This window comes from Pinus tabuliformis, chromosome 1_2 (genome assembly GCF_031772625.1).
Source record: "Pinus tabuliformis cultivar Carrire ecotype Pingquan chromosome 1_2, CPIR1, whole genome shotgun sequence".
Taxonomy (NCBI): domain Eukaryota; kingdom Viridiplantae; phylum Streptophyta; class Pinopsida; order Pinales; family Pinaceae; genus Pinus; species Pinus tabuliformis.
The window spans coordinates 871,513,343-871,540,215 of NC_142298.1; the positions used below are offsets into that span (position 1 = coordinate 871,513,343).

General features: G+C 35.4%; 1 pseudogene; it reads left to right on the forward strand.

The window, feature by feature from the left end:
• LOC149208711 (lysine-specific histone demethylase 1 homolog 3-like) overlaps window positions 1–26,873 on the forward strand; it is a 46,220-nt pseudogene that overhangs the window by 12,338 nt on the left and 7,009 nt on the right.

Consider the following 26,873-nt stretch of genomic DNA (forward strand, 5'->3'; position numbering starts at 1 on the left):
CTGAATATCATTACAATTTCGTCGTAATCACAAGATTAATCTTCGGATTCAGTTTCGGATTCAGTTGTTATTTCCTGGCAATTGAAAGATTCACGCTCTGCGGAAAGCTGGCATGCAAAATAATCGTTTATCAAACCTGAAGTCACACTGAGTTCTATTTCAGTTAGATTGGAAAAGTCCAATTCATATGATAGGAATTTTTGAAGCTATTGCCATAAGAATTCAATCTTTACCTATATTTGCTTTTGATTTAGTGTAAATTTAGAGCAACTACAAAATCTTAAATTGTGTATGAGTTATGTGATTTATTTTGCAGCTATCTCTGTTATAACTTGCGATTTGTCTTCCTGACAGTGTTCGTTGTTGAAGATAGTAAGTCTGTTGGATGAGATCGATCGGGAGATTTGGAGCACTATTTTGACCTTTAGAAATTGGAAGAGGACCAAATGAACATTGCTTAATGGGGACCAACAAATATTTGAAGAAGATTGAGTTTTCTTTTTGAAGAAAAACCGTTGAACTGGGGTTTGGTTGGATTAATTTTGTATTATTATAAAAAGGGCCATAAATGTAATAAGGGGTATCAATATCTGTAGAATAGGGTAGCACACATACCGAAAGGCTGAATAGAGGGGAAACAAATGCTGAATTATATTATACAATGATTGTGGAATTATTTGATCTAAAATAATTTTGTGTAAGTGTTCTGATTTGGTTTGATTTAGGTTCCTGTAAATTGTTTCCACTGATTCAGATTATTGAGAAAGTTATTTTTACACGAATTGGATTAATACTTGTGTTGGAGTTTTTAATTTATTATTTCATTTCGTTATTGTTGTAAGAGTTTTTAATTTATTATTTCATTTGGTTATATGTTTATTGAATTGTTTCATAAATGAATAATTGAAAGATAATTCAACTATAGAAATTATTACTGCGGTCTTTTTAATTTACCTCACCAAGAAATAACAACTAGATAGTAATTCTTGATGTGAAATCTAAAAACAACTTATTCTGTGTTTGTTTAAAAGATCGAAGGCTTTCATTATTGTAGTTTTTAATATATCTCATTAAGAATAATTCATATTCTAGATTATAATTGCATTTATAATTTAGCCATAGTATTTAGTTTGCATCTTGAACATTCAACATTTTATGAAGAGAACATCATTCATCCTTTATTATTAGCACCATTTACATGTGTCTCTTCTTTGTATCATATTTTACTAATTATTTAACTGGTAGTCTAAGCATACTTAACATAGAACATAACTTAGGATTCATGTACATATAACAATAGGAAACTTTAGGATTCCATGGTTCCTTTCTTTACAAGAGGAAGACATCCAAATGCCAACAAACCCTATAAACCCGTCAAGAGTGACTATTCCAAAAGACTTGGGCTATCTAAATATCCTCAGTCCAGGCCACATCCCCCTTCTTGACAAAGGGGCCAAAAACCCTCGTGTTTCATATTCTCTACATTCAGTACTAAGTAAATGTGCATGTATGGGAGTACACTGAGTCTATATGCATTCTCTCCAACATTTTCTACTATCTCAATGGGTTTAAAGGAACTATTTGGAAAGGCATTGGAAAACTTCATTCTTTGGGAGTATTATATTTATCTTCAAACACTTTAACTAGGAGTAATGTAGCATTGACTGTAAAACTCCATTTATTAGAGAGATTAACTTTGTCTTCAGATAATTTAATTGGGAACATTGATAGGAAATCACCATTTGTTGGAGGCATTATTTTTTTATATGAACAAATTAACTATGAGCATCCCTAATAGAATCAATGATTTTATTTCACCTGAGTTTTTGGATCTATCACAAAATAACCTAAAGGGATTGATTCCTAAGGGTATTGGTAGATGCACTTATTTTTTTCACTTCAAGTTTTAGATCTATCACACAAAAACATAAAGAGACCAATTCCTAAATGTTTTGGTAGTTGCACTTCCTTGAATGATCACTTTTCCAATCTAATAACATCTCTTGGACTTGTACATCTTTGGTCCATTATAATTTTGGATTAAAAAAATATATTGATTTGTGAGATTCTTTGATATCTTGCATTTTCATGACTTAAGAGTTTTAGGTGTTGCTTATAATTTTCTTCATGGCGTTAATCCTCAATTTGTTACAAATCTCACTGAGTTGAATATGTTAGATTTGTCCAACAATAATTGCAATGGAAACATGACCTTTAATCTTGATAAAATTCTTGGATATACAATCAATGTGTTTAGGTATGGTTCAAATATTAAGCTATTTCATCAAGAATAAAGTATGATACAAAAGGAAGTGGGTATTCTTCATATATGATGCATGCATAACACCAATTTTGACTTGTCTAGAAAACATATTAATGGAGAGACACTATAAGTATATGATGTATAGGTAGCTTGTGATTGTTGAATTTGTCTAGTAATCAAATGGAAGGGTTAATTCCTACATCTCTCAATAACATATCCACTTTGGAGCACTTAGACTTTCCCAAAAAAGGAAGTGCGAATACTTACTATAATGCATATAAACACCGTATTTGTTTTGTTTTGCAAAAATCTTAATGGAAACATACCCTCAATTATGGGAGTATGAGTAGTTTGTGAATGTTGAATTTCTTTAGTAATAAAGATGAACGGTTAATCCATATATCTCCTGGTAACATATCCACTTTGGCATAATTGCAATAGTAATAATAATTATAATAATAAAATATAGTTTTAACTACATATCTTTTAAAAAGTATGTCCAATTCACTAACTATAAAATAGAATTATGTGATTTTATTTAATTTCCTTAAACTAACACCAAAACAATTTTTATTTAAACAGGGGGGGGGGCAGGGGTAGGGGATGGGGGGGTGTAGGGGGTAGAGGGTAAGGGGGGGTGCGCGGGTAGGGGGTAAGGTGGGAAGGGGGGGTAGGGGGTGGGCGGGGGTGAGTGGGGGGTTAAGGGTAGGGGGGGTGCGCGGGTAAGGGGTTGGGGGGGGGGGGGGGGCGCGGGGGGCGGGGTCGGTGGGGGCTAGGGAAGGGTACAGTTGGGTGGGGGGTGGGGGGGTTGGCGCAATGGCGAGGGGCGGCCGCGGGGAGGGGTTGGGGGGTGTAGGGGGTTTGGGGGGATGGGGGTGGGGGGGCGGGGGTTTGGGGGGATGGGGGGGGCGGGGGGCGAGCGGGGATGGGGTGCAGGAGTGTGGGGCGACGGTAGGGGGTAGGGTGAGGGAAGGGGAGGGGGGCCGGGGAGGGGGGGAAGCTTAGGAAGCTTCGTTCAAACAGAAAATTCAGCTGAAAACAAACATCTAGCGTGGCATGCAAAGGATGGACCACAAAGAAATACAGAGTTGGCGAGCGAAACAAAGAGAAAACACAGATTTGATGGATGCAGGGAGTACAATAACTTGGTAATCATATCGAGGTATTTGTCATCATCATCATTTTCGGAGATTGGATCAGGCGTGTTACTTTAATTATTAATGTGTAGTGAATCCAGACAAGAGATCTCTCGTGAGAGGAATAAGTTAATGGGGTCGGGGCTTCAATGTAGTCGTCAGGGGGTTGTGGGGGGCGCATGGGTAGGGGCTCACCCATACTTGCCTAATTGTGCACTTAGCCTCATTATCCCTCACCTGAACTCCCGCTCACCCATCGACCCGCCTGCCCGTTAGAGGTGGCTGGGCAATTATGATTATACAAATAAAAAATTTATGGTATATTTTTGTTGTTAATTTAAGTTAATATGTTTTTTTATTTACTAATTTATGTGTTTTTTTTTAGGAAAATGGCATCAAGGAAAATTTCTGTGAATCTTTCTGGACCAAAGAGTCTTAAAGGTGTATCTTCAAAAAACATTGGTGAACGAACTCCACCTGAGCTCATGCCTACAAATATTTCAAGTGCTTTAAGTGATAAGAAGCTAATCTCAGATTGGAAAAGTTCAAAAGAGGTGAAATTTCCATCAAGAGTCTGGTATGTGAAAGAAAGAAAGAGCACAACTGTGATTTTCGCATTGATTTTTAAGTTAATTATTATTTTTTGAAAAAAAAAAGTTGTTATTATTATTTTTTTGACATGAAATTCATAAAAAAAACTATTATTTGACCATTTTTAGTTAATATTTTTGTATAAAAATTGTGATTTTGACATGTTAATTCTAGCAAAAAATTATCAAAACGTTTAGTTTTTTTGTTATATTTATGTTAAAAATGGTTATTTTTATGTCCATTGTTAAAAAATGTTGTTTTTTAGAAACAATTATTTCATGTGGATTGAAAAATTATTTAAGGATGTATAAATATGTAGATTATCTAAAATTCAAACTATCGACTTTCTAATTTAAAAACGCAAAACAATAAAAACCCCTCTAAAAAAAAAAAAAAATTAAGATAGAGAACAAGAAAATATGAATAAAATGACGACTTCAAAAACTATCAAATTTAGAAAATAATTTTTTACATTTCACACACTAGAAAATTAAAAGTCAAAAAATAGGTCTTTTAAAAAAAAGGTGTGATGCAGAATACTCACTTTTTAAAATCAGCATGAAAATCACTACCATTCTAAAACTTGATTTCATCCTTGAACATGAAAAAAAATTAAAGTTCCAAAAACCATGTTCTAAAAAAAACATGTGTATTCTGCATCACCACTTTTGAAAATCGGGTCATTTTTTTGCTATCTCTACGAAACGGGAAACAGTATCAGTTCCCGTTTCAAAGTTTACATTGTTAGCCATACAATGGAGCAGCTCAACCCCATTGCAAATCTGAGGCACAACATATGCAAATGACTCCTTTTGAGCTCAATGATGTTCACCAAAGCTCAGGAAGAGTGTTGCAAAAGAGAGAATCTATTGACAACATTGAAGGACCAAAGGAAAAAGAAGGTTCCAAAGAGGAGATCAAAGAACCATGGGCTGCACTTGATGAAGAGAAGAGATCTAAATCAGAGATCGAGAGAGTTCCCTCATGGTTATCATCAAATCCTCCATGTACTCAAGAGAAAGATCAACAAAAAGAGGAAGATCAGAAGGTCATGATAGAAGGTGACATGAAGAATGATCCAAATCAGCAAGAGGACCAAGGATATCAAAGCTATATTGAGATATGGTTTCAGAAGGTCACTAAGTTGCAGCGGTACTCTCTTCCTCAGCTATGTTTGATCCCTTCAAAGTCAGATCATTTGGTCTCTAAAGTCCGGATAGTTGTCCAAGCATGCATTTCGAGCCTTCACATCATTTTTTCTCTAATCTCGATGTGCACATGGCTCCATTGGAAGTATTCTTATACTTGAAAATGAGTTTGTTTTTCAAGTAGGATAGGGTAGAAAAAAAAAAAGAAAAAAGAAAAAAAGAGAAAAAAAAAAAGAAAAAGAAAAAATGAAAAAAGAAAAAATAAAAATCTAAGGTGAAAACCTCCTCGGAGGCGCCTTAGATTGGCTCATTGATTGAAAACCTCCATGAGGCGGTCAATGGGTTGAAAAAAAAATAGAAAAGAGAATAAGATCTTTGGGTGAAAACCTCCCTTGGAGGCGCCCAAGGCAGGCAATTAGGGTGAAAACCTCCATGAGGCGCCCTAGTTGTTTTTCAAAAAAAAAAAAGAAGAGAAAAAGAAAAAGAAAAGTAAAACTAATTCCATTGGCTAATTGCAGGTTGCAAGGAGGACGTTTCATGACAGGAGGAGCACTCAAATCAAGGTTAAAGGAATTTTTCTTGTGCCTTCTACAGGAAGCTCTGTATTTCTACAGGAAACATCCTGTAGAACCTTTGGACGAGCCAAATCCAATTTCAAAAGTGAATCTAATGGTGGGAATCTGTTGATTAGGCCTACAAGCACTTGTGTGTCCATCCCTTGCCTTTCTCCATCGTTTTTCCACCCCATTGTGCTTCTCATTGTGCTTCTACAGGAACTTCCTGTAGAAATTGTGGGAAACTAGACATGGATTTCAAAAAGTGGTTTGGCGAACATGGTAGCTTCCTCGAGGGTTCAGAAGTCCTCATGCAATCTTCCAACTCCTTCTCCATCATCTCCATACCTGCATCACAGCCCAAGCTCGGTTTTTCCTTCCATGCAACCACTTGCAAAAAGCCTTGAAGCAAAAAGACATAGAACAAAATTTGTTTTTGCCATAACTTGAAGACCATGCATCCATTTGTCAAACCGTTTTATGGGGAATTGTACAAGGGTGATGACAACATGCCTGAGCAGTTTCATGCCGTTCCGGTGCACGGTTTCCAAGGAATCATCCTCCATCACCATCAGCCATTTTTACATTTTCTCCATATCCGTGCATCTGTTTCAAAACCTATTTCATGGGGATATGCATATGAGTGATGGTAACCAACCCAAGTAGTTTCAGCCGATTCCGATGCACGGTTTCCGAGAAATCGATCTCTGAAATCTTCAGCCATTTTCCATTTTTCTCAAAATCCGTGCATCCATTGATCACGATTTTGCTATGGGAGATGCATAATGATGATAGGAACATGCTCACCGAGTTTCAGATCAATCCGGTTTACCGTTTGAGAGCAATGGCGAAAACACGTTCTGGTTTTGTGACCATGCAGCAGCAGCAGCTTGAAGGTGCAGATCTGAACGTGGAAACAATTGCATGCAGCTCAGATCTGGCCAGAGGACACCTGCACAAGGAAAAGCAATCAAAAACCATCAGCCAAGCCCTCATGCAATCAAAGGATCCAAGCATGCAGCAGCAGAATCAGAGCATGCAGTAGCAAAAAGCTTCACAAGCAGCCGTTCGACTTCCAGGTATGTGACTGAAACTAATTCCTGTGTTGCATGAATGTAATTTGAGAACTGCGTGAACAATGAGATGGTTGTGATTAAAAAAATCGGTGGCCAGCTAACTGGCCACCCTCATCCAGTTCAAACAGCGCTCGGTGGGTGACTACGACACGTGTGCTCAGCCATCTCAGGAAGAAAACTGGAAACAGGTAGTAAAACTCCAGCGTGATTGATGGACGTGATTACAGGCAGAGAACAAACAGTCTAGTGAACGTGATGGACGTGATTAGTGGTGGTTGTTTAAACGGTCTGCATGGGGCCAACGTGCACTTGGCCAGCTCACCCTCCATCAACGGAAGTCTCCATAAACAACCAATCAAACTCTCACCTTCGTTGTTTCCAGTTTATCATCGTCCTTGCAGCTGCAACAAGCTCCATACCACCTCCATAGTAGCAAACCAATCTTTCTCAGCCATTTTTTAGAACCCTCCTGCTTATCGGCATTCTACAGGGAGCACTGTTTCGTTCTACAGGAAACGAGAGCCGCCTACAGGAAGGCGTCTACAGGAAAGGCAGAGAACAGCTCTGCGGAAGGAAAACCCAGAATTTTCGTTGAATTTGGAGCTCCAGACGAGGTAGGCTCGAAAAAAAACTCCTCTATGCATGGTTTGTTTGTGCAAGGTGGTGAATTAAACATGGCATCGGATTGGACAATCAGTGAAAATCTGCCTGTGTATTGGAAATAGAAAGTTTGCCTGTGTGTTGCACTGAGTTTCTCAGTTGTGTCTGCATCAAGATTCTTCTCCACGTTTCCTGTTTCTAAAATTCTCTTATAAGGAAGGCATATGCAGCTGTGAGAGCCAGCCTGTGGATGAAAATTTTAAAATTTGCATATCTGAATGTGCCCTGAGAAGAAAACTTGGTCTCTGTCCTCTGTCTGTAGAAGAAAAACTCTTCCTTTCATAACCAGATCGCTGAGAGCTGAGTCACAGCAGTCTTGAAACCAGCATTCCCTATTCAGTCACTGGTTGAATGTGGGACAAAAATGAATGAAGGGATTCCAGACCAGATGACCCATCATGGGCTCATCAAATTATTAGTAGAAGATGCCCTACACACCTACATTGTCCCCATATCATGGGAAATCTTCCAAAACATGTCTAGGGATGACAATATCAGAGTTTGGCCAAAGATATCACCCCATCCAGCAGTGAGGAAGAAGAACACATTGAAAAAGGTGAGAAAATCGATGGTGAAAAACCGCAAGACATCCAGGCACAGCAAGAACAAAGAGGAAAAGGAGAAATGGGCCAGATTGCTAAGCCTAAAACAGGGGAAGAAACAACAGCAAAAACACCAAGGGAAAAGAGGATGCAGCGCAGAACAAAGAAGGCCGAGAAAGTCCAACTGAAGAGTGTCACAGCCAAAGAAACCACACAAAAACAAAAGGAGAAAACACAGTCAGCAAAACAGGCAGAAACAGGCACAGGGATTTCTACAGGAAGCGGGGAAAAAGAGCAGCAAGAGGAGAAATCACCCGAGATATTGGCTAGGGAGGCAGCAACTGTGCTTGCTGCCCTAAGCACATCTCCAAAGCAAAAAGGGAGGCGAAAAAGGGGAACATCCATGTACTTTAAAGCAAGAAGGAGCACACGGATAAAAGTGGGCAGACCCCAACCACAGTCAAAAGAGCCAATTATCATTGAGGACGCCACAACTAAACAAAAGGAGGAGTCTCCCCCAAAGATATCCATCACCTATGAACGACGAAGCCCGAAAACATCCACCTGGAGAGAAAGGATTGAAAGGATGGACTCAAAGACAGCTCTACAAGAAGCTGAGATGGTTCTACAGGAAACTCTGGCTAAGCTGAAAGAGACAAAGTACAAGAGGAGAATGAGCTGCTGAAATAGTAGTTACAGCTATAGGGAAGTCATAACGAAGATAGGCCCTCCATTTTGGGAGAACAACAGCAGCAAGAAGGGCCTCCAGCAGACAAGGAAACATCTAATGAACAGCAGAGAGAGGACAAGCAGGCTAAGACAGTGCCGACTGTTTCTACAGGAAGATAGAGAACTGTTAGCAGACTGTTTCTACAGGAAGTTAGCAGACTGTTTCTACAGGAAGCTAGCAGACTGTTTCTACAGGAAGCCAGCGAACTGTTTCTACAGGAAGTTTGAAAAGAGGGAAGCCAAAGGAGAAATCAGTCGAGATGTTAGCCAAAGAAGCCACCAGGGCCATCAAAGACGAGGAGAGAGATTGGTTGCTCAGAGGATGAGCAACACTTTCAGTAGGGGGGTGATGATGAGCCCCAAAAAATGGACAATTATTTGGGCTCATTCAACCTCCTAATTTGACTTAATCCACCATTCTCATTAGTTTATTGCATGTTTTTTATTATATTTATGTTAATAGAGTGAATATGGTTAGTCATTATGCCAACAAGTCTAATGGGTGCTTTGTGTAGCCTTTTTGGTCAACTTGGAGACAAAATTGAAGGTCTTAATGAGCACTTGGCAGCCAAATTCGTGGGAGAACAAGCTAGAGGATTTGTAGGAAGGTGTCCCCTTCATTTATGGGCCCTTACCTCGAATTCTCCACCATCAGCTCGGAGTTCAAGGGCCACCGAATCAATCAACACAAGGGCAGCCAAGCAAGTCAAGTAGGACTGTTGTTAACTACAAGTCTTGGGCAGCCGAGTCCCTAAAGTTTAGGAGGACTGTTGGGTCCTCAATTTGTATAAATAAGAAGGCTTAGGGCCTCATTTGGGTTAGCCAGTTAGCCATTTTGTTAGCCAGTGGATGTTAGCTAGTTAGCCAGTAGATAGTAGCTAGTGGTTAGTCATTTTGCAGCCATTAGTTAGCTAGTTTGTAGTTCGATTTTTATGCAATAGATTAGCTTTGCTTTCAGCTCATTTTCAAGTCCTTCTTGTGGACAGTTTTGATGTAACTCTTCATTTCTTGATCAATAAAGATGAATCCATCTTTGCACCAGCTCTAAATCTCTCTTTGCAGGCTGTAGCTCTTGGGGTTGGGCCCATCTCAAGCGCCCAGTACCTCCTTTGTTTATCTTTATGTGTGTTTGCTGCGTTCTTAAAATAAAATCTGCTCTTTAAATTTAAGTCTTGCTTCGTTACTTAGATTTCATTTGATGGTTAAAGTAGTTGTTTATGTTTAGAATATATTGGTAGGATAATAACAGGAAAAAGCTCCAAAAAAGGGTCAGCAAACGCTTTTGGTTTCACCTCTTCCTTATCGGATCAGGGGCTAGAGTTGAAGTAACCATGTTGTCCCAAACAAAAACACTTTCTTTGCTTCACCATGCAATCATTAGTGTTTGAATCTCATTCGTGGAACTTGATATCAGTTTGGATGCATGCTTAGGTTTATGATCACTTAGTTTCATAGTTGTTTCACATGGTTTCACTGCAAATAAACTTCTGTTCATTTCCTTTTGCTGTTAGGTCAGATTACAGTGAAGTAACTAGGTCATAGGTTTTATAACTAGATCTTTGTTTTCTTGCATGTCTTTGTTTGTTCAGTTTGAAAAACCACTTGCAGAGTACCTATTACCCTTCCTTACCTGCACATACCCCATCCAACCTACCTGTTTCATCCTTCACTCAGAACCCTTACCTTACATTTACCTCATTCGCTTACTTTGCCATGATTCTCATCTTCTTGTGCAACATCGCTTCATCCATCCTTGAACAAATCCAATCGCTCCTTAGCCTCATCCACCAAGTCCTAGACCTCTTCACACCCCTATTTCACCTCCATACTCATTCCTCCATCTTTTTCCCTCCATCCATGCTCCAAAATCCCATTTCGAAACATCCTGTAGAAGAATTACAGAACATCCTGTAGAAACCCCTGCAAACTTCCTGTAGAAGTCCATAACCTCGGTTGCATAGCATCCGGACTTTGTGAAACTCTCGAAAAGAATGTTAGGGATCCCTTAGACCCTCTCTGTACCATCCCAACCTTTTCCAAGCATTTCTCCTCCTTGATCCATCTCTGCACCGTGGAAAACTAGTTAAAAGCACATGCATGATAATCCTAATAACTTAATCAAAAATACAAAAAGATGTTGTCTTCATATAGTGATAACTTAGACACATGCATTTTACCTTCCTAGAAGTAATGGCATCTCTTCTCGTAGTTTGCATTCTCATTTTTGCATCAGCGGGACTAGTTGGTAGAATTAGGGTTTGCTAGGGTTTGCTAGGGTTTGTATTTCTTTTTGGCTTTCAGTTTCTTTCCGCAAGTAGATTAGCTTCCTTTGAGTTATCTTTCGTCCATCAGTTAAAAAGCTTCTTCTAAGAGATCATAGAAGTTGGCTTGAGCCCCTAGCGGACTTGTGCCAGCTAACCAAGTGACAGCTGCGGCAAGAGCTAGTACTTGTGCATACAACACCGTCGCTTCCAAGTTTGTTACGAACTACCGGGTTGACAAAATTAAAGAAGGGAGTTCGAGGAGTTGTAGCATTATTGCTACAATACTGGAGCCCACCAGTAGGCATGTAGAAAATTGTTTATTCTTTGCTGGGGAGGAAACATGTAAAGAGAATCCAGATATTGTTGGTGGTGCACTGATGAGTGGTCTTTAAGAAGTTGTCTGAAGCATTGACATTCTAGAAAACAGGGAGGACTCCATGGCAGAGGTTGAGGCTATGGTTGTTGCACAAAGGTAGTATGATAGTGAAAGAAGTGAAGTGAGGGACATGGTTAAGAGGCTTGATGTGGGAGATATTTCTAGTGTTCTTTGAAAAGGATCTCCTAATGGGGATAAAATCCTTTGAGAAAATATTCTTTACTTCAAGACATGTTTGGAAATGCAAAGAAAACAACTAGGTGTCTATGTTTAGCAAGGAAGATGTTGTAGCTACCTGCTACTACTATGAAGTATTTTGTTGTCACAAAAGAAAAGGTTGGCATTCTCAACATATGGATCCTGGTATGCTAAATGAATTTTCATAAAAGAAAATTGCAAGTTCATCTAATGGATTTGAAATCAATTATCAAGGATTACCTTGTCATTTCATTTTTCAAGGAGATTGTAATACTATGAGTTTATTTCAAATTTCATCAGCGGAATTCCATTATTTATAAATAAATAAATTGTGTGTCTCTTTAGAATTTGTTATGCATCAATTTTCCTCTAATAAAATCAGAGGGAAGTGTTGGATGGCTATTGTCATGTGGCATTAAATTGCACTCATTCCCTCTCCAGAAATTTCCAATTTTCTAATTGAGTTGATAGTTCATAATAAACTGGCATGGTTTGTGAATTTAGGAACTTTTGATTTATTCTCTATATTCTTCAAGTTTAAAAGTGTAATGAAGCCTCGTGCACCTTATTATTATAAATATGTTTTCAGTTTGTACTCGATTACTCTATATTTGAGTACTTCTACATCCTAAACAAGTCAAACTTTAATATAATTGTAATTGTATTTAGTTCTTGATTTGCAAATGACATTAAAGGTGTTGTTGAAAAAATATTAGAAAGAAACATGGGTGAAGAATGCAACTTTATGTTATAGTGGACTAAGGGAATATCTATTTTTTCCTTTTGCATGGGGAAAACAAGATTCCATGGGCAAAGATGGGACACAACTCTTGTGCCACTGTGTATGGTTTCTACTGATTGCTTCAGCTGATATGATTGCAATACAACAATCTCGTAAAGGCACTGAAACTTCACCACATCTTGTCATTCTTTTTTGTTGTTTTTTTCTTATGTTATTGTTTTAATGATATAGTTGATCCTAGGTCCCTTGAATGTTTGAAATGAACAGATCAATTTTTTCATGTTTCAACAATTCGTTTTTGATAAATAACAAAGGAAATTTGCTGCTTGATTTTACAGTTAAGAGGAAATTTTGTATTTAATTCATTATATACTTGTAAAAGTTGCTAGTCCAGTTAAAAAAAGAAGATACTCAAAGTTCTATGTTATGTTTAGTTAGTAAGAAGTCCTCTTTTCTAGTTCACCATGTAAGATTTCAATAAAAGGTGTCCAGAGTTCACTTCTATCAGGGAGCCATGAAGAATCCATGGTTGGGAAAGCATAATTATGTAGTGAAATACATCAGGTGAGAAAGACTCACACTTTGGAAAATTATCTGACAAGGGAATAAATATTGTTGGACGAGATAGCATTCAGAGGTTGATACTTGATACTAAAACTTTCTAACCCATCCCGAAGCTCTACTAGAAGTGTAAATTGTGGATTGAATGTAGATAAAGAAATTCTTGGGAACCATGGGCTTTCTCCTTGATAGAAAGAAAAACAGGATGTGCACTATGGGAAGATAAAAGAATAGAATGTTATTTTTTATGTTAATTCCTATCCAAAGGTTAATATATAAGATTGCTAGATAAATAAAACCAAATCCGTAAGTGCTATACCTATTGGTGAGTGTAGCATTAATGGTGAAAATAGTGAAAAAATGTTGGAAATGTGCAATACAGCTCAAATTTTATCTTCAAACCTTGATGAAATGGAAGAGTGAAAGAAAGACTTGGCAGAGGGGACCATTGAGATAGAAAGAAGAAAATACTGTGAACCTAGTGAGAAATCAGAAGGTACTAGTGAAGGCTTCTCTATCCATTCTCAAGAAAAAACAGTAGCATGGATGAATGTGGGATGAATTTACTGGCAAGCATAGTTGTGACTGAAATCTCAAAAGATGAGAATGCAAATGTCGTAGGCAATTCTGTAACAACTTTCATGAGAACATGAGAGAATTTAGGCCATGATGGTTTATCAGGTTATGGATCCAAACTCAATTCACCTCAAAGTGATGATGTAGTAGGTCAAAATGTGTTGAATATGAAGAAAGACAAGAATTATCACTATTCCATGGATCATCAAGATGCTTCTAGAACCAACTTGGATACATTTTAAAATGTGGAATTTACTGGTAAAAAGGAGGATGCTTTGAATTCCTCTATGAGGGCTTTGGAAACTGGAAATGTTGCTATGGTAGGGGATGGTATAAAGGGCCTTATTGAAGACATAATACAAGACCACTCATGTTCAAACAGGGGTGGGGAATAACCAAGGAATGAGTTTTGTTATGATGTTGGAGAAATGTACATTAGAGGAAAAGATGGATTGGATTCAGACTGAAAAACAATCTGAACTAAAGAGAAGAGACGAAAAAGAGGGACTTGGTGGACACCAAATACAGGATGCAATTAATTTACAACAAGAAAAGGTACATGTCAGGGGCATTAGTGTACAAGGAGACAACCAAGGAAGGAGTGAACAATGCTTGGAAAATGAAAAAGAGGTTGGAAATGAAAACCAAGAAAAGCCAAGTTAAGGATATGTTCCATGCACAGGGGCATTCAATTCTAATGTTAGGGAGCATTCGATTCTGATGTTAGAGAGCCAAATAATTGTCATTCAGGCCTTTTTTACAACAATTTTGTGCAAATTACACATCAAGTGGAAAACAAGGTTGGCAAAAGAAAAAGACCATGACAAGCACTCTGGATATAATAAGTTGCCTGATAAAGATGTAGAGGATATAAGTGTGTCTTATGAACAAAATAAAAGTACTGACGTGCTTGATGCCAAGGAACATCATTCTACCTATGGACTTGAACATGAAGACCAAGGGAAGGGTGAACACAAAGGTAATGAACATCTTCCTATTGCCAGGAGCATCACATATAAGGATGATAGTTAGGAAAATCTGATCAAAAAAAGAGAGTGCATGGAACTAGAGCATACTGTGGCATCTAGAGAAGTAGAAAATAAAGGAATCAGTGTGACTACTAGTTATGACAACAAAAATGTTACTACAGAGATGGGATATCTTACTATTATTGATATTTTTGAAATTGAAAGGAAAGTTCAAATCAAACATAATGAGCTTTCAGAGGTATCTTCTAATATTGGTTATGAAGGTCCAAAAAGCATTACAGTTGTATCTTCAACATTTGTAGAACATCAAGAATTCTGTTTGAAAACAACAGCACAGAGTGTGTGGTGAGATGAACTGCATTCTTTTAACCAAATTATGGCAATGACCATTCCTCTATCAAAGTATGATGGAAGCAATGATTCATCATAAATACCTGCTTTTGACTTAAATGAATCTATTGAACTGGATGAAGTAGGTCATTATGACGCAACACTATCCACATGAGCATCTCATTTATCAGTTGTGCCTTACACAAGTGCTTTTGGACCAGCAGAACCTAGAGAAATAATTGGTCTGCAATATCCTGTCTCCAACATACCAATTTGATATTCTGATGCATTTAATTCAATTGGAAAAGGAAATAGAGATTCATTAGTTATTGATCTCTTGGTGGATTATGAGAAAACATCTGAAGATGGGGTAATAATATCACATTTATCTTCTCAAATATGTGAACCATCAACAAGCTTTGGATGCAGAGATATGAGCGAAAATGATTTTATATCTTCAATCATTGAACCTTTTGCTCCTACTAGACCTTGTAGTCCTTTGAAGTTGTATTTAAAATTGAATTGAATTGATTATAGTGCGGAGAATGAACTGATCAAAATGCCTCTTGGTATCAATGTTGAATTTTTTTTATTGAATTTGAACACTGACACCAATGCATCATCGCTTGGAGATTCATTTATTTTGATATATTTTGAATTGAATGATGGGCCCACTTTTGATTATGGTGGAGATGAATTGATGCCTTATAATTTCAGCTCATCTTCCCAGCCTGTAGCTGACCTGAGAATGAAGGTCGAGTTATTAAATTCATCATCTTGTTTTTCTGCTAGAGATGCCTTTCAACCATTTACAATACCTTTGCATTTTAATGACAAGGAATATCATCAAGTTATCACTACAATTTCATATGCATATCAGTCTAAACAGAGTTCATTACCTAGTCCTAATTTTTTAGTTTCGATATACATATAAAGGGAAAAAATCATTCTCTTCAGATCCTATTATTTCCCTTTCAAATGCCACTAGTAAATCATACCCATTTACTGGATTTTGTTTTGGGTCAAGTTTTCATCTTAACTCTGCTTCTTTTTCAAGTGACTCACCTTCCTATCCAGAATAATTAGGACTAGGATGTTTTCCATGCACTGCTCAACCTCATCCATCCTCTCTATGTATATTCACACACCAGTAGAAAAATGGATAAACCTTGAGACAGTTGTGTCAGAAAGTATTCCAGAAAAGGATTTCATTGAAATTAAATGCTTTCGATTTCCAACTAAAGGAATGCAGATATTTTTCACAGAGGTGGTGTAGACAAGTTTTCAAATATAGTGCATGTAATGCAATGTAAGCAAGCTCCATAGGACTAGACACCAAATCATGTCGTGTAAAATCCCATGCATTCTTGTACTGCAGTGTGGGCACTCTAAATTTCACAAGCCTATGGTTTTCTACATTTACACAAAACCATAAATCCATGTAAGATTGTGACTTTCAAGTGGTAGACCTAGAATTTACCTGTCATTAATGTCCACATCACACTGGTTGTTTTCCATGGAAGGGCTCACTGAAATTTTTGATTGGAATCCAATGAGAATTTCAAGGATTGAAACAACATGATCTGTATACTCTACAGATTTATTATTTGTGAAGCCATCAGTAAAATCAAAATGAACAATTTTGACTCATTTTTTATAGCATGAATCATTGGAAAAAGATTTAAATCGAAGTACCTTGGCATGGTTCAATCCCAAATTTTTAATCCTCTGAAAAGGGCACATATGCACATTCCTACAATTAAATTATAGTAGAGACCCATAAAAACTGACTCTTTAAATTTAGTTTCAAACATCATCTCTAACATATTTTAGATGAAAATTGTGATGATAATATCACGTGTCAAATATCTAATATCACATGTTTTTGGAGATTGAACCACTCGAGCTAGATATACACAACTAACTATTTATTTCCTTTAAAAACCATCTATATATTTAGATAAATGAATATTGTTTTCTTTTGGAAGTTGGAAACTACAATCTCCTTAAAAAACATCTATGTATTATGTATTCATGTAGATGTATGTTATTTTCTTTCAAAAGATGAAAGTACCATCTCCATTGGATTTAGTGCATTGAACCTACAAGTTTTTGTTTGTAATATGGGTGGATGGATAAGATTATTAAGACAAAGGATCCATGGTTGGGGTTTAAAGTGTTTTAGATTTGAGGGTGTCATGCTCACAGATTGAACCAGCAACAACAAAATCAACATGTGGGTCCTCTTTCTCTGCATGTAATGATATTCACGTGGCCCCGGTAATAAGAATAATATAGTGAGCCATTGTCGAAATGTGCCATGGATAAAACTATGACTCAGGGATGACAAGTGAAGGAAGTAGTTAACATCGGGTTGAGGATTGGTTGGTAATCAATATTTAATTATGACAAGTCCTGATAATTTTCCTTAGATATGAATTGAACCAATAATGGCACATTCATTGCACTCTACTACTATCTCTTTCTAGCTAATATAGGGAAATGAATGCTTCGAACAATTCAATGCTAGGTTTAATTGGTGTAGGAGGAAACAGTTATTTTACCCAAAATTTGGTAGAGAGTTTAAAAATTATAAGTTTAATTTTTTTATTTTGTGGAGTTCCCGTACTACAGTAGTTTTTCCAATGCCACACAAATCAATGTTCTGACAGGTTGATTTAGTTTTAAGCACGTCCATAGGGAATTGTTCAAATCTCTAGGTTTTAAGTAGTGACATGCGTTTCAATCACAGGAACAAACTGCATTGCTTCAGGAAAAGGCACAGACTGTATTGATTTAGGGATAAAATTTCAACTTCCATTGCTGTTTAGGGACACAAATTACAGTCGCTTTAGCAAAAAAAACAAGGAAGAATTTATTGGGAGCATTGACAAGAATGTATGGCACACGAAGGTATCAATTTTTTATTTTATTTTAATTTACTTTTATATAACCCAAAAAAAATCATGTTAAAATAACAAATTCCTATAAAACTCTAAAACACTATGATTTCAATTGTAGGCTTTGAAATCTGAGGATTGTTTAACTTCAACAAAACAAATTGGTAAGCATGGTGATAGAGCATAATTCCTTAGATGATCTGACCTATCTTTCATATTTTCTTAAAATATATACTTACTCTTAAATTGTTAAGGCTTGTCTTACTATGGTTTTTGGGAAGATTCATTTTTTAGATAGATCATTTTAACTAGTTGTACCTTTCACCTCCTTTGGATTGCATTTATTTCAACAAAAAACCATGATGCTTGAATTCTAGATATTGAACTGTGTGTAAATTTTGTAAAATGTTTGATATTTCGAGAGGACATTACATCCATCATCATGGACAACAAACCTTCAATTTGTATGTCATTTGAAACAGTGAAGTCTCCTCTGTAAATTAGTTGTATTATGTTTTTTTAGAAGAATCACTTATATCTTTGAATATATATTAAACTTTGGTTAGGGTGTAATGATAGAAAAAATGGTACTATAAATGACATGAATAATCAAAGTGAATTGTACTTATGATTGCAGGGAGATATTTGCAGCAAAGAGGATATAGAGAAGGTTTTTGCATTGGCCAAGTAAGTAGTATATTTGGTTATTCATGTTACATTCTGTATTCTAGATACTGAATCAAATTTTATATGTTTATTACTATTATTTTGATGTTTTTATTGGGTATAAAATATTCTGAATCATTCCTTACATATTCCATTTTTATTCCCTTCTTTTTTATTACATCTATAGCTATATTTTGTTTCAAGATTGCTTAGGTCATAATTTGTGTTTCATCATCTACAATTCAGTATGTTGATTAGCACCATATATAAATTAGAGATAGTTGCAGACTGCCAAATATTATCTATCTTTAGACTACTTATTCTGATGGTTGAGTTGTTGATCATTGGTTCTTTGTTCTTGCTTTTGTGTACTATCCTTCCATTTCTTGCACTAGAACCCTTACGAGTAGTAAATTATTTAATCTAATTAGAAGCTTTGCTTTGTCATGGTGTAGATTTGATGTCATGATACATTTTGTTGGATTGAAGGTTGTTGGTGAAAGTGTAGCAATTCCATTACATTATTATAAGAACAATCTAGTTGGCACTTCAAATCTATATGATATTATGGCCAAATATGGTTGAAAAAAGGTAATTCTAAACCTTGCAACTGTTAATGATATTTATAATTATGTATATTATAGAATTATGCCAATGTAGAGGCATTATAGTAGAGTTATCAAATTATATCAGCAAGTGCTCCTTAATTTTATTTTGCATATACCTACCGGTTTCTGCAATGTAAATATTTCCAAAAGAACATGTTATAGTGTGGATTCCTTTCTACATTTTACTATTGATTAGGCCTTTTACATAGTCTAACTTGCCTGGTATGGTATTTGGGGGGGAGATGGTGACTTTTGCGCTACCCCTTTTCATAGTTTCTGTAATTTTATGTCACTCCCTTGATGTAAGGAAATGTTATTTTTGATATTACATTCTCTTCTTCCTGCCTTCTTTGGGGATCATCCTTGCCTTTAGGAGAGTGTTGTTATATTGTCTCTCACTATAACCATTTCTTTTGAATACCTTTTCCAAGTGTTGTAGTTCTTTCTTTGTGCTCATCTTCAAAGATCCTAGTGTCTCATTACTAGAGTGTTGGTTGCAGCTTGGTTTTACACTGGATAATGAGGAGAATCTACATGTAAGTATCTAGTGGTATGGGTTTTATTTTGGTAAACTTGATGGGATAAGCCAATAAGGATCCATCTTAATTATTTTTTATGAGAATGTCAATGAAGGGAATGGTCCTATTATTTTCCACCTCCATCGTGAATCGGATGGTTTCATTTTTCTTGTTGATATGATTCAGAAATTCATTTAGGATTTTCATTCCATGAGAGTATTCAATATTCATACATCTATGAATTAGTCCCTTTGATCTAGTTTTAGTGGAAGGGATCCTAATACCTTATTTTCAAAGTACTTGATGTACATATTAGTGGAGATTGATGACAACGGTGATCCCATGGCCATTTCTTAATTCTATTCACATATGATTCCTTGAAGGCTGAAGTATGTGGATTTGAAATATCCTTGATTTTCCTGATTTATTTTTTAGTTTCTTTTTTTAGTAGATACTTTCTTATCTTGTAAGAATTGGATCAACTTTAGAAACAATTCTGAAATAACTAATAAACTTGTGCAACCATAAACTGCAGTGACTCGTACAATTTGCTATTGTGGTGGTTATTCGTGGTGCCAGCTCAAGCTACTTCACGAGTTTGAATGATAGTAGAGTTATCAAGGCATTATTTGAGGTATTTTAATTGATAAAATCATCATTGTGATATTCTATATGATTTATTACAAGTACATAAATCAGTTCCCAAATATTTTTCAAAGAGGGCATTATAAAACCAATTTGACTTGAGAATATTTTTAAAAATTTACATTGTTTCACCTAGATCTAAATAAGTCATCCATTTGGTTAAAATGGCATCATTTTTTGTGATACATGATTCACTATGATTACAGATATGAAATATGCAATGGTATGGATTTTCAAAATACTTGTGTTTCATAGCATACAAGCACAAAAATTCCTGATTTTAAGCAAATTTGTCATATGTTTTGATTGTGTGAAAGTTGCATGTTTAATTTGATGTAGAATCTCAAAATATATTTTGTTATTTTTTCTAATTAAGATGTGTATCATCTTGATGCTTCCAATTCCTCCCTAGTGGCATAATAAATGGGTCAATAGATAAAAAAAATGAAAATTATAAGGAAGGATAACATATATGTTCAATGTTTCTCTCAGATCAATATATAAAATGTTTTCATTGAAGCTGATGCAAGTGAGTAAGATAGTTGGGGATTATTGTGATCCATTTTAGTATGCATACAAGGATATGTGTATCGGTGTTGTCTGCTACTCATTTATGGATGATTGTGATCCATTTTAGTATGCCCATTGCATACAAGGACATGGGTATCAATGTGGTATGATGCTGAGTTATGACACTACTAGATGTTAATTTCATAAATTAGTTTTAGTAATTTAACTTGAAGCATAATCATGTTTTACTCAAATATGTTTATCAAATGGTTTTTTCATCATCAACTATAGTTTATGGACAACCCAAGGTGATTCCTTGTGTAGAAGACTTCCAACTTTTTGCAATGAATCCCTATGGATCCACTAAGGTTTGTTGTTCAACTTGATGTGTGCACCAATAGTTATATCTCCATATTGTATTTTTTAGTTGTTGAGTGTCATTGCTATTTTAATAAATTTTAGTATTTTTTGAGTAGATTCTTACATCTTTTTCACTTAAAATAATTTGGTTATTAATGGTTAGATGGACCATGTAGTTACAAAAAGTAATGCCTTTTCCATCTATTTATTCAACTCTTCCTTAAAGGCATAGCCCATGATATTTATAAGGTAAAACTAGAGCGGAGAATGATTTTATTAAGCTACTTCGTCCCAGTTAGAGCTCACCCAAGTAGCCAGATTGGTGAAGATCTTAAGGGAATTCCAAATAACCTCATGCCTTTCATCTAACAAGTGCAAGTTGTGGGTAGGCAACCAATGTTGAACATATATGCTAATGACTACCCAACAAAGGATGGTACAATGGTAGGATAGAATACTATCTTCAATATTTGATGTTATTATAAATTTTTATAGAGATGTCAATTTGTTTTTTGGATAACACAGAAATTTGTGGTTTTGAATCTACACACATGAATTTACTATTAGCATAAGATCTTCCCCAAAATGTCATATTAGTGTGCGACATAGTCAATCTCTTAGGATAATTTATGAGACTATTATAGATTAGAACATATTGATTTCGAACCACAATACTTGCTACTTATTGAACATTGATACTTGGACAACATTAAGACACCATTTTATAGGTCATAGATCTTTGAATCTATTCCTTTTGAAGCTTGCATATGTTTTTGACTCTTTTCAACTCTCTTTATTATGCTACTTTAACTCCTCAATCATTATTTGTTTATGCATTTTTATTTGTTTATTTGTAAATTATTTTTTCTACTGTACTTGCAATGGTATTAGGTTCGAGACTAATTCATGCAGTAGACTTGGCTCATGGTCATATGTGCTCTGTAAATTGTTTAATGCAAATGACATAGGTAAATTTCCCCCGAGTTTCATGATTGATATTTTTACCATAAATTTAGATCACATGATAAGGAGATCTCAAAATTGTTTTAAGTGACAATGTATCTTTTCTATGCCGGAAAAAGGCTTGTATAGCTTTTGTGTATTGATTCCTTCATTTTTTTAATATAGTCCTTAAATTTAGTTGTTTGATATGAAAAATTCATTGATATTTTGACATTTCAATATGTTAAGGGTCTTAGCTTAAGAAGACATTATGCCTACATTTCACATTTTCAGTAAATATATGCCCTTTTTTGCTACAAGTACATATTAGTATTGTCAATGATCAGTTAATATATGGGAAAATTTAAATAGTTTTTTTCGTTATTGGATGTGAATTTTTCAGGTGTTCTTTTCTATGGTGATGTTTTATTTTCTTTGTTTATGCAGGTCATCTGGCAACATAGTGGCTACTATCGCCCAATTGAATAAAACTAGTTTGAGTTTCCCAAGTTTCATGATTGATATTTTTTCCATAAATTTAGATCACATGATAAGGAGATATCAAAACTGTTTTAAGTGGCAGTGTATATTTTCTATGCCGGAAAAAAAAAAAAAACAAAACAAAACAAAAAAAAAAAAACAAAAAAACAAAAACTTGTATAGTTTTTGTGTATGGATTCCTTCATTTTTTTTAATATAATCCTTAAATTTATTTGTCTAATATGAAGAATTCACTGATATTTTGACATTTCAATATGTTAAGGGTCTTAGCTTAAGAAGACATTATGCCTACATTTCACATTTTGAGTAACTATATTCTCTTTTCTGCTACAAGTACATATTAGTATTGTCAATGACCAGTTAATATATGGGAAAGTTTAAATAGTTTTCTTCGTTATTGGATACAAACTTTTCAGGTGTTATTTTCTATGGTGACGTTTTATTTGATTTGTTTATGCAGGTCATCTGGCGACATAGTGGCTACTATCGCCCAATTGAATAAAACTAGTTTGAGTTTCCCGAGTTTCATGATTGATATTTTTTCCATAAATTTAGATCACATGATAAGGAGATATCAAAATTGTTTTAAGTGACAATGTATCTTTTCTATGCCGAAAAAAAGGCTTGTATAGTTTTTTTGTATTGATTCCTTCATTTTTTTAATGTAGTCCTTAAATTTATTTGTCTAATATGAATAGTCCATTGATATTTTGTCATTTCAATATGTTAAGGGTCTTAAATTAAGAAGACATTATGCCTAAATTTCACATTTTCAGTAAATATACTCACTTTTCTGCTACAGGTACATATTATTATTGTCAATGATCAATTAATATATGGGAAAATTTAAATAGTTTTTTTTCGTATTGGATGCAAATTTTTGAGGTGTTCTTTTCTATGGTGATGTTTTATTTTCTTTGTTTATGTAGGTCATATAGTGAAATAGTGGCTACTAGTTTCCATTTGAATAAAACTAGTTTGAGTTTCTTGCGTTTCTGGGGAAAAGTGGCATTGACATAATTGATGTTGAGGTATATGGTGTATTAATCCTTTATAGTATATTCCAACGTTCATTATCTTTCATGTCTTATACTCTGCATTGTATCTTTTTTAATTTTCAGAAGAGGAACTAAGTATTGATGGTAAGAAGTAGGGGTTGAAGAAAGAGGAGAGTAATAAAATTGGAGCAACAAATGCAGAAAGAGAGATAGAAGAGAACCAGTCTAGTGACACCCTTAAAGCCAATATCTCACATGAGACATACACATAGAGACTATTTGTCAAGTTTTTAGAGTTAGTGGATTCACCTAAAATGCCTTAGAAACACAATGATAATGTTTTGAAGTGATGATAAAATATTTTATGTATAAACTGTAGTCCAACTAATATTAAGTTGGAAACTCATATTATAATATTTGACATTTCATATAATCTAATTTATGTAGTTGAAATTATTTATAATTGTACTTGATATTATTTAGTATTATAATTAACATATGTAGCTTTGTGTTTTCATATTAGATGAATATGCATATTGTATAACATTTTTTTTAATTTAGTCGCAAAATCATACTAATTAATTTATATTGATTAATAATGAACACATAAAATCAATCTAAAACTACTAAATTAGTAGTTTATATTGATTAACAATGAACAAAAATAAAATCAATATACGACTAAATTAGTCATTTATAGTTTTATTAATCAAAGTAAATGAAATGAATATAAACTATTAAATTAGTCGGTTATATAATGAATATGAAACTACAAAAAAATATAAATGACTACTGTAAATGATAAATTTGTGATTAGAAATGACGACTAAATTTTTCATATATATGACTATTAGTAGCTAATTTATAGAATTTATAACACGATAAAAATTTAGTCATATTCCTTTGTTCATTAATTGGTTTCAAACGATGACTAAAATTTGCATATATATAACTATTTGTAGTTAATTTATAGTATCTTATAACGCGACCAACATTTTGGTCATATTTCTTTGGTCATTAATTGGTTTTTTTTTGTGAGCATATAGTAGTATTTTTTGTTGTGTATTTGGTCATTAATTGTGCAAACTAATGACTAAATTAATGACCAAATTTATGACTAAATATGCTACTATATGATAAAATTGAGGCAACAAATTTATAACTAAGCTAAAAACAACTAAAATTTGGCCGCATTATAAGATACTGTAAATTAGCCACTATTGGTCACCACCTAAAAAATGGTCGTTTATATGAAAATTTTAGTTGTTTTTTTAGTAACGAATTAGCCATTTTGTACTAGTGGCACTGAACCAACTCTTCCCCCCTGTTTGAGCTCCAAGGGTGAGGAATTGAGGGATAAGGGCTCCTCGAGTTGAGGGAACTCTGGAAAATAGGGCATGACCCCTATATGTTACTCATAGGGTTGTAGGTGCTACTCCCTTGTTTGGTATTTGCAGAATATACCCCAGTTGGCATCATACCCACAAGCAGAGCTTGTTGGTAATACCACTCCTCGTATTGCCAATGAGTTGAGAGTGTACTTGGGGTGTACAACCCAAGGTGATTATGATGTAGGTGTTCTACCGCGTGACTATTGATATTAATTGTTGGGAAGACTAATAGGAAATAGGATTGGGTTGAGAGTTACTCCCCTTTTGAGATTTCGGGTTGAGGGTAAGATCCCCAATAAGATTTTGGGTTAAGGGTAAGCTCCTCGATGAGATTCTAGGGTCGACGATTTTCTCCCCTGTGTGTTTGGAAATCCTATTGCTCGATATGGGGTCATAGATGTATAGCTACCCCATGAGATTCCGGGTCAAGATGTGCTCCCCGATGTGGTTCCAAGTTGAGATGTGCTCCTTGATGATATACTCTTCGATGACAATTGAGGATATTCTGGGTAGCAGCCCGCTGGCAAAGATTCCAGGTAGTAGCCTAATGGATAGAGGGTGGTAGCTTAAGCTCCCCTCTGGTAACAAATTCTTCTTTTTATAGATTCGATAATGTTTAGCATACGAGCAGGAATAATCAAGAGATAAGCAGGAATAAGCAAAGGATAAATCGAGATGTACAATGATGATTTTTTATGATGAGACACTTGAGATGAACATGGCACAATGTCTATATGACATAGATGATACATGATGATACATGATGACACTTGAAGATTCCAAAATGGCATATTGATTGATGGACAAATATTGGCAGGTGGAATCCTCCCTAGTTGAGAGGGAGTGTTAATTTTTGCAACTGCAGTGAAATTCCACCTTGGACAGCTCAAATTACCTATATAATGATTTCATTATATTCCTCTTTTCGAGAGGACCAAAATCGACCTAAATATCACCCAATTTGGTCAAGCGAAAGTTGAGTTGTGAATTATTTTATTCATACATGTATTATGGAATGGGTCAGCCTTAACCACATAAGTAATTGCCTAACCCCAAGTGGACACTCATTAAATCCTATAAATAGAAGATACCTCAAGCTCATTTATACACATTTGATCAAGCCATCTTCTCTTCTCTTATTTTCTTGGTTCGCATAGGTATGTCGGAGGAAAGTTTACACAATGGTCTGCAATCTCAAGGTCGAAGCTCGCATTGATCTAGTGCTTTCTAGCCCTAGACACTGGAACATAACTAGGAATTTTAGTCCCTTGATGCTGGCACACAAGCCTATGAGAGCCTCCAGAGACCTATAAACACTGGCACAAAATCTTAGGAGAGCGTCTAGGGTTCTAGAGGCAGATCTGGAGGTGTCAGTCCCTAGACACTCACACATAGTGGTCTTGAGAGTGTCTAGTAGGTCCTAGACACATGCACAATAACTATAAGAGTGCGTCCAAGGGTTTTTGAGAAGATTTGGTGAGTTGGTCACTGGACGCATGCACAGAATGGTTTAAGAGTGTCTGAGCTACCATAGACACTGACATACAGGTCACAGAGAGCAACTAGGTCTACTATAAACGCTCACACAACTCCTACTCCCTACATCCAAGACTCAAAGATGAGATTTCAATATTCTAAAGTTTCTTCTCAGTGTTCAGCGGTGTTCGACATAGTGATGGTAGTATCTAGCAGTTGTCTACAGTTAGTGACGTCATATTACAATCATCAGAATCAGGGTTTTGTTTTCAAGCATGATTAGATCTGTTTCATGGATACCATAGCTATTTTGTTGCATAGATAAAGTTATGGATCATTGTACACTCTTTTTCTAAATCATTTGATGATGATCTAAGAAGAAGAATATTTGCAAGGGTTTTCCCCATAATGGGTTTTTTCCTGGTCTCGGACCAATCTTGGTGTCTCTATGTGTGTGCATGCTTTCCTTCTACTGCTCCTTTTATGTTCTGTTGCATTGATGATGATGATGATGATGTTATTTCTATATAATTACATATGCTAATGTATAATGTTGTAGATCTGAATAATTTAATTATGATATGGGGTGAAATTACTATATTAATGATGAAAAGAAATTATCA